Raw genomic sequence first — 10,017 nt, forward strand, 5'->3', positions numbered from 1 at the left:
TACATATCTGTACCTGAGGTGGGTTGGTGACATGTGGGAATGCGTATTTGGCGTGGCATTGCCTAACACAAACATCTTACCACATTTCAGGTATGCACATTGTGTGTGGGTGTATAGCTGCACACGGATGCTAGCAGGTTAGGGTGCACAGGTGTACATGGGTGGGACTGACATGTACAATGAGGCTATTGTGTATTACATCTGAATGCATGGGTTCTGCTTCTGGATATTACACTTCAACATACGCCATCCAGTGTATGCGACAGAGACGTTGCTGGGTGTGGAATATGTTGCTATGCACATGTTTGCCTGTGTTTACGGTATCTTGATTCCTTACTGTTGTTATGTCGACACAGCTACCCGGCTATGTACTCTCACAACTGCTTGTGACCATTATGGTTGGAACCTTTTCCAATGCCCATAGTGGGGCATGTTATGTGGAAACTTCGGAATTTGCAGGACTACACATACCCACGGCAAGTGCAGTTGACAGAACTTCACTTGTTTGCCATACTATGAGCTTATTCTGTAAGCATTTGGGTTCCTTATTCATTTTCTTATGCCATGTATGTGTTTCATATACAAATGTTATATGTTTTATACTACTATTACATGTATATTGCGGGAATATTTTTTGCAGGGGATCTGAGGTCATTTTCCATTTTTCAGATTGTTGCAGGGACACAACTGTCCAAGCAGGGACTGTCCATGGCACATTGGGACAGCTGGTACCCTGGTGACCATGCCCATGTTGCTACTGGGGTTGCCACCTTTTCCAGTTTCCAAGCTGGGATATTTCCGGGACTCACATCTGACTTTACAGGCCGACACATACACACGGTCACTATATAGCATAGAACTTCACTTGTTTGCCTAAGTAAAAGCTTATTGTTATGGCAATTTGCTTGCTTATTCTATTTCTTGTGACATTTAGGTATTTCAGTTACAGAAATAACAAATTCATGCTACCATTACATTAAATACGGGATATCATTATGTCCTACAATCTTAGCACATTTGCCATTTTTAATACGTTTTTCGGGACACAACTGCCCATAGAGACTGCCCTACCCAAAGTGGGACAGGTGGTGACCTTAGTCGATGCTCCTATGTCGGTGCGGCGTGCTGACATGCTGCTGTACACCTTCTCTGAGTGTAACCACTGACGGTGCATTGCGGGACAAACGCGGTCATATGCGTATCCTTTGCTCCTTGGATGGGTACACTTAAGCCTTGGTGGCTTGTATTTGCTTCTCCGTTTATTTGGGACGGGTACTATGCTGCATACTCTACGTGCGTTTCATTCTGCACGGGACCTGGCTGCTGCCATTACTATTATGGGCGGACCGTGGCTGTCAGCACATTAGGTTGCTCACCTCATGCCGGCTTAGACACGCCTCCAGACGCATCCTACCTGGGCTCGCTCACGTACACTACGCACATGTCTGTGGTTGCGGTGCACTCTCATTAATATGCATATGGCGCTACTGCGCCGGCTATTCACTGCACCGCCGGCGCAGACCTTACGCCAGCCTTGCGCCGAGTTTCATGAATCCCGGGGAATATTTAAAATATAATCATAAAAGAATGCTTCAGTTCAGTAGTTAGATGTTAAATATATATTCCATGTAGGAGAGATATTGATAGTAACATACATGCATTCATAATGCAAACATTCACTTAAAAACACTCATTTTTATATTTACTGTCATGCATAGATACATAGAACATATTCACTCTCTTAACTGTTAATATACATATCAAGCATCTACTCATAATGTACAAGCACATACACAGTTATATGTATGACATCCATGTACATTTATTATGCATACATAAGCACATTCAATATACATAAATATGTAATTTTAAATGGTAGCACCTTTTAATTATACTTCCATATTCTGACTATTAATTTCACCTTTTCACCTGTATTATTAAATGCATTTTAAAAGTTTTAGGATATGTGATCTTGATATGCATTGGTGTTATGATGTCTATAGGTTAATGTGTTATAGGGGGTGTCAGTTTTATTTATTTCCTCCATATACATTTTTAAATACTAGGTTATTTATAGTATTTTCTACAGTAGGATTAATTAGAAGAAGTGACCAAAATGTCTTGATCAAATAGAGAAAGTTGAAATGCATTATTTCTGGGATATTTTGATATATCCAATACATGCTATCATTCTTTATTATTAACATTTCCAACTTTAAACTTATTTGATCTTAAATAATATTTCTCAAATTCATACTTTACATTGTTTTTCCTTTTAAAATATATTGATTGTGCTCTAAAGAGTTATAATTAATAATACTGTTTTAAATTTAGAAGCTGCAGCAACTGTTTAGCTTGGTGATATTGGGATGGGTTGGTTGGTGTGTGATTTGTACAATTATGTCATCAAATCAGGGAATTTTCATTCCATGATGGGAAGTTTGAATGTATATAAGTATGAAAAAAATTGTATCTGTCCATAGCAGCAATTATAAGAACTAGGTTATTATATTTTAACCAAATCGTCTTAAATCAGTGCATGTACATGTTCTTATGAATGTTGACAATTTTATCATTAAACATCAATGGACTTAATGATCCATTGAAGAGGAGTAGCTTAAACAAATGTTTAAAACTGTATGCATAAAGCTCATATAATTTTGTTACAAGAAATGCATTTGTTAGGTAAAGATATAGATATATGTTAAAATATTGCTCAACTCTTGTGAGCTCTAATTTTAAATCAAAAAAGGAGAGGCACTCTCATTATTTGGAGAAAGTCATTACCTATACCTATAATATTAAATACCTATTTACATAAACATGGCATACTGGGTTTAGTAGAAGTAGAAATTGACAATAAAACTTATACTTTTGTGAATTCTTTCTGGATACCTGGAATTGGAACCAAAGCTGCTAAGAAATATTTGGATATTATAACTTTATATACAAAAGGTGAACTGATTATTGCAGGAGATTTTAACAGCATTCTTTCTAGTAAAGACACAACTATGCATAAGGTTCCTAAGCTATCTTCAGTAGCTAAACATTTAGATCATTTTAGTAATTCTCAATGTTTGAGAGATACCTATAATATTAAATCAAGTAACCCTCTTAACTTTACATATTATTCTAATAAATGTGGCACCTAGACAAACATTGATAACATTTTTACTTCTAGTAGTTTATTTACTAAAATTGAATATGTTTTGATAACTTCTTGTCCTTTGTCGGACCACAGTGCTATTATATTTCTATTACCATTAAAGCCAAATAATTTGATTTACTATCAGAGAATCCATGCTTATATAGTAAAATTAAAAGACTTTAAGGAATGATGTCTAAAAGAAATAGATCAATACATTGAAATTAATAATAATGGAAAAGTTGCTGAAGTAATTCTCTGGGATTCTTTAAAAGCTTATCTCTGTGGAAGAATTCAAATGTGGTACATATGTAAAGAAGGGTGGGATAAGGAATTTCTGTCTTTACAGTCTAATATAGATAAATTGAAATCCAATTTAAAACCTTATGACAAATCTGCAAATGCTGATTTGAAAATATTAAATCAGAAATATCTTGATGTACTTCATCATAGAATATCAGTAAATCTGGAAAAATTAAAATTAGAAATGCACTCAATAAACCCAAAAAGCTTACACAGGTTGACTGTTAGATCTAAGAAAAAAATAAATACTAATCATATTAAAGAAATAATTTCCAAACAAGATGATAAAAATAAAAAAAATGACTGATTTAAAAGACATACTAAAATGCTTTAGGAAATATTATGAAGAAATTAATAACAAAGAGAAAGACTTAGAAAGCAACAATATATCAAATTACTTTTTTGAAAGTCAATATGAGGTTTAAATTAACCAAAGAACAAAGATCTAAAATTGATAAGTAATTTTCTTTTAAGGAGTTAAAAGAACAAATTAATAATCTTAAACCAAATAAAGCTCTTTGACTTCATGGTATAATCCCAGAATTTTTAATTTCGCCCGTTCCTGGCTGCTGTGCATCCTCGGCTGTGAGCGTGTCGCTCTGTAAGTTGAAACTTGTATTAAGAGGACTCCTGCTTTATCGTAAAGCTTTTGCGCCCTGAATCTTTTCCCCCTGTGTTCTTGCCTGGGTGGATATTTTGAACCTAACTAGGGCTGTACACCCTATTACCAAAGGAATACTCTCTGCTGCTACAGCTCCCTTTGAAGACAAGTAAACCCAAAAGACTCTATAAGAACATAAACTTTTGCGCCCTGAATCTTTTCCCCCTGTGTTCTTGCCTGGGTGGATATTTTGAACCTAACTAGGGCCGTACACCCTATTACCAAAGGAATACTCTCTGCTGCTACAGCTCCCTTTGAAGACAAGTAAACCCAAAAGACTCTATAAGAACATAAACTTTTGCGCCCTGAATCTTTTCCCCCTGTGTTCTTGCCTGGGTGGATATTTTGAACCTAACTAGGACCATACACCCTATTACCAAAGGAATGCTCTCTGCTGCTACAGCTCCCTTTGAAGACAAGTAAACCCAAAAGACTCTATAAGAACATAAACTTTTGCGCCCTGAATCTTTTCCCCGTGTTCTTGCCTGGGTGGATATTTTGAACCTAACTAGGGCCGTACACCCTATTACCAAAGGAATACTCTCTGCTGCCACAGCTCCCTTTGAAGACAAGTAAACCCAAAAGACTCTATAAGAACATAAACTTTTGCGCCCTGAATCTTTTCCCCCTGTGTTCTTGCCTGGGTGGATATTTTGAACCTAACTAGGGCCGTACACCCTATTACCAAAGGAATACTCTCTGCTGCTACAGCTCCCTTTGAAGACAAGTAAACCCAAAAGACTCTATAAGAACATAAACTTTTGTGCCCAGAATCTTTTCCCCCTGTGTTCTTGCCTGGGTGGATATTTTGAACCTAACTAGGGCCGTACACCCTATTACCAAAGGAATACTCTCTGCTGCTACAGCTCCCTTTGAAGACAAGTAAACCCAAAAGACTCTATAAGAACATAAACTTTTGTGCCCTGAATCTTTTCCCCCTGTGTTCTTGCCTGGGTGGATATTTTGAACCTAACTAGGGCCGTACACCCTATTACCAAAGGAATACTCTCTGCTGCTACAGCTCCCTTTGAAGACAAGTAAACCCAAAAGACTCTATAAGAACATAAACTTTTGCGCCCTGAATCTTTTCCCCCTGTGTTCTTGTCTGGGTGGATATTTTGAACCTAACTAGGGCCGTACACCCTATTACCAAAGGAATACTCTCTGCTGCTACAGCTCCTTTTGAAGACAAGTAAACCCAAAAGACTCTATAAGAACATAAACTTTTGCGCCCTGAATCTTTTCCCCGTGTGTTCTTGCCTGGGTGGATATTTTGAACCTAACTAGGGCCGTACACCCTATTACCAAAGGAATACTCTCTGCTGCTACAGCTCCCTTTGAAGACAAGTAAACCCAAAAGACTCTATAAGAACATAAACTTTTGCGCCCTGAATCTTTTCCCCCTGTGTTCTTGCCTGGGTGGATATTTTGAACCTAACTAGGGCCATACACCCTATTACCAAAGGAATACTCTCTGCTGCTACAGCTCCCTTTGAAGACAAGTAAACCCAAAAGACTCTATAAGAACATAAACTTTTGCGCCCTGAATCTTTTCCCCCTGTGTTCTTGCCTGGGTGGATATTTTGAACCTAACTAGGGCCGTACACCCTATTACCAAAGGAATACTCTCTGCTGCTACAGCTCCCTTTGAAGACAAGTAAACCCAAAAGACTCTATAAGAACATAAAGTACGTACATCTGCTAAGCCAGTACTACTGTACTCTTGCTCTCCTAGCAGTAGCAGTATACTCCCTGTCAGGATTGCCAGCAGCCAAACCCCACTCTACTATACTCCTCCATCTTCCATACCTCTCACTGCTCTTTGCTATCATTACTCCCTTCTCCTTCCATCCCATTACCCCAGGTATTACACTGGTGAGCCTTGTATTCCTGCATACTCCACTAGTGAACACCCCTTCTCCATTCTTTCTGAGCTTAGGGCTTAACTCACAACTCTCCTTGTGCCAGAATAGAACTGACCCTAACTACTCCCTCATCCATACCTTTAGCCCACTCCTTACACTTTGTCCAGACCCACTCCACCTCACATTCTACTACTTACACTTTACTTATATTGCTTCTCTGATAGTCTCTCGCTCCTCTTCTGCTCTTGGGCTCAACCTGCTCCGTTCGCCCTGTGGGCTCACTCCACTCCCCTACCCTGCCCCCAAATCCCACCCGCCCCAGCACGTCTACATTTATCCCTCCAACATACCACTCCCACTTCCATTCTACTCCAATCAGTACTCAGTCCTCTGAACATACCTTCCTTCTTTCCCGCCAAAACTAACTTTCTTTCTCATCCCCATTCTCATCTAATTAACCAATCCTACTCCTTTCCCTCTTCTAGACCACACCCCTCTATATCCAATACTACTGTCCTTCAGTTCTAATATATCATACACTCTCTCTATATAACACTATCTCCCTTACACCAACACCAATATCCTATCACTGTCCTACTGTTTCCTTTCACAACATGCTCCCTAGATACTCCTCCATCTTTCCTTCACTATTACTTCTCCTATCCTTATCTTACTTACACCATCTCTCCCAGCCTACTCTTTGCTCCAACTCCCATTCCTTTCATATAACTAACCACCACAATTCACCTCCACTACAATCTTACTCCCCGTTTCTTCCTATCTTTATCACTCAGACAACCTTCTTCTATATCGTTTCAAACTTATCCCCCATCACACATTCCCAATTCCTATAGGAACTAGCAAATCCCTACATTTCACAATAAACCCCAATCTCACAACCCTGCTGTCTATTAACCTAAACTATTACATACAACACCTGATCAGTACTCTCTTATCAGGTGACATCCATCCCAACCCAGGCCCTGCCAATATAACCACCACAACTAAATCCTTACTATTCACTTTCTTAAACTCACAAAGTATCGTTAACAAAGTCCCCAACCTTCATGCCTGGCTTATACACAACAAACCTGACTTTTTAACTATTTCTGAAACCTGGTTGAAACCACATATTAAGGACTCTAAATTAGTTCCCCCAAACTACTCCATCATAAGAAAAGACAGACCTCTCAAAAAAGGTGGAGGAGTAGCCCTTATATATTCCTCCTCCCTAGTAGTTTCCCCCTACAACAAACCTATCCCACACTTCAACAACGCTGAACTTCTCCTTACTATATCTCAAATCAATAACCACAAACAAATATGTATAGCTTCCCTCTATATCCCTCCAGGTGACAATATTTCTACACTTGAACTTATCCTTTCTTGGCTATCCAGTAACATTAATAATGAAACCATAATCCTAGGAGACGTAAACATTAACTGGGCCCTTGTCCAAGCTCCTTCAAACAACACTAATATCAACCTCTACCATTTCTCACAACTGATAAACTTGCCTACTCACCCAGCCAAAAACCCCTCTAATGGGAGTATACTGGACTGGATCCTAGTCTCCCACCCCCACTACTTCACCAAAAGTGGCATCCCTCCCGACCCACTAGGCGACCACTTACCCACCTTTACCCACCGACTTTCAACTAACCTTCAACGGACCCACAACTTCATTACTATCCGTAACCAGAAAAACTTTAACTCTATAACTTTTTCAAACTCACTTAATGCAGTAAACTGGGCTTGTCTAAAAACATTACCTCTAGACAATGCAGTCTCATACTTCAACTCCACATTCTTAAAATTACTTGACTCTCAAGCTCCCCTACAGACTAAGAGAATAAAAACTAAATCAGCCCCTTGGCTATCTAAAACTACCCTATCTCTCATGAGACAAAGAGACAAAGTGTGGGCACGCTACCAAAAACACAAGACAACCCCACTCCTCAACGAATACAAACTGCTCCGCAATAAAGCTAAAAAACTTATCTATTCTGATCGACAAAACTATTTCTCCACACTCCAAAACCAAAACAAATACAACCCTCAAAAATTCTGGAAAGGAATCTCCACTCTCCTCCACCCCAGCAAACCAGATACTCCTACCCCTGATCCAAATGCTCCAGAACTAGATTTAGCCACCCAATTTAACTACTTCTTTATTGACTCTATTTCAAAACTAACCTCCTCATTCTCTACCTCCTCCCAATCCACTAATTCCTCTACCTCCTCTTCCACACAAATTCTATCCTCACCCATACAACCCCAAAATTCAACACCACCCGACTGCACTATCTTCACTTTAAATCCCATTCCTACAACTACTATTAAGAAACTCCTCCAGAAATTAAAACCATGTACCAATGCTCCTGATAATATCCCTTCTTACTTTGTTAACGTTGCTGCCGAAAGTCTGGCCTACCCTATTAGCATCCTAATCAACTGCTCCCTACTAGAAGGCACAGTTCCCCAAATTTGGAAACAAGCCTTTATTATACCATTACACAAAGGAGGTAACAATAATAACACTACCAATTTTAGACCCATAGCCATCCTGTCCCCATTTCAAAAATCCTTGAGAAATGTGTGCAAATCCAACTCCTTCCTCATCTCCTAGACAACAACCTTATAACCCCCACGCAGCATGGCTTCAGACCTAATCATAGCACCATGACTGCCCTTCTCTCTTTCCTTGAAATAGTAAATAAAGCCCGAGACTCTGGACAAATTGTTTCCACCTTACTCCTTGATCTTTCCAAAGCCTTCAATACTATCTCTCACAGCCTGCTCTTAACTAAACTCTCCAAACTCTACCTATCCTCCTCCTCTCTGAACTGGTTCTCTAGTTATCTATCAAACAGAAATCAAGCTGTAAAATGGAAAAAAGCAACTTCCTCCTTCCTAAGCACCCCTACCGGAGTCCCACAAGGCTCCATATTGGGCCCTCTTCTATTCAACATCTTTATTAATGACTTCCACAAATCTATCCCTTTCTCTAGCATTATCCAATATGCAGATGACTCCACTATCATCTGCTCCACCTCTTCTATCTCCACCCTACAAAAACTTACTCAAGACACCTTCTCTTCCACTGAGCAATGGATGCTTTGCAATCATCTAGCTCTCAATGCCACAAAGATCAAATTAATGTTATTTACCCCCTCCAAACTCCCTCCCCCCAACATAAACTCACTCTTAGTTACCAGTCAAAATAACTCTCCTCTTGAAATAGTGTCAGAGACCAAACTTCTTGGGGTCCACATTGACAACCAACTAAAATTTAGTTCCCACCTACAAAAGAACATCAAAAAAACACATCAAAAACTTGGCATGCTATATAGACAAAATGCCTACCTCACACCTACCACTAAAATCACTCTAGCTTCTTCCTTCCTCATTCCCTCCCTCCTCTATGGTGCCCCACTTCTTACTAATCTTCAGTGCTCCTTAAAAAAACAGCTCACCTCTTGCTATAACAAAATAGCTAGATTCGCTACCACCCATAAGTCTTCCACTCACCACTGTCTCTCCCTCCATAAACTAAAATGGTTAGAACTTCCCAACTATCTTGCTTATACTCAACTAACTCTAGCCCACAAGCTTATTCTAAACCCTCCAACTGTCCCTCCCTCTCCTCTGCCTTTAAAATGCACCATCCAAATAGAGTTCTGAGGTCTAATAATCAAAATCTTCTAGAGGTCCACAAACCGAATCATCCCCCAGGCAAAAACCTCCTTTCCTTCAGCCTTGCTCGCCTCTGGAATTCCCTACCACCAAACATCCGCACTACCTCTAACCACTCTACCTTCAAGAAATCACTTTTCTTACACCTAGAATCTCAATGGGAATGCTCTTGTACCCACCCCACATAACCAACTCTACCTTTCCCTGTACTAACATTCTACTCTATTCATCTATTATGTTCGTTCATTAAAATGCTTTTATGTTTTGCTTTTATTCATTCGTTAGCCTGTACCAAGATTGTCACTGACAAATGTTAAGTACATTTATGTTTTTGCTTATGTTTTGCT

Source organism: Protopterus annectens, chromosome 3.part1 (genome assembly GCF_019279795.1).
Source record: "Protopterus annectens isolate FY-2018-M chromosome 3.part1, PAN1.0, whole genome shotgun sequence".
NCBI lineage: Eukaryota > Metazoa > Chordata > Ceratodontiformes > Protopteridae > Protopterus > Protopterus annectens.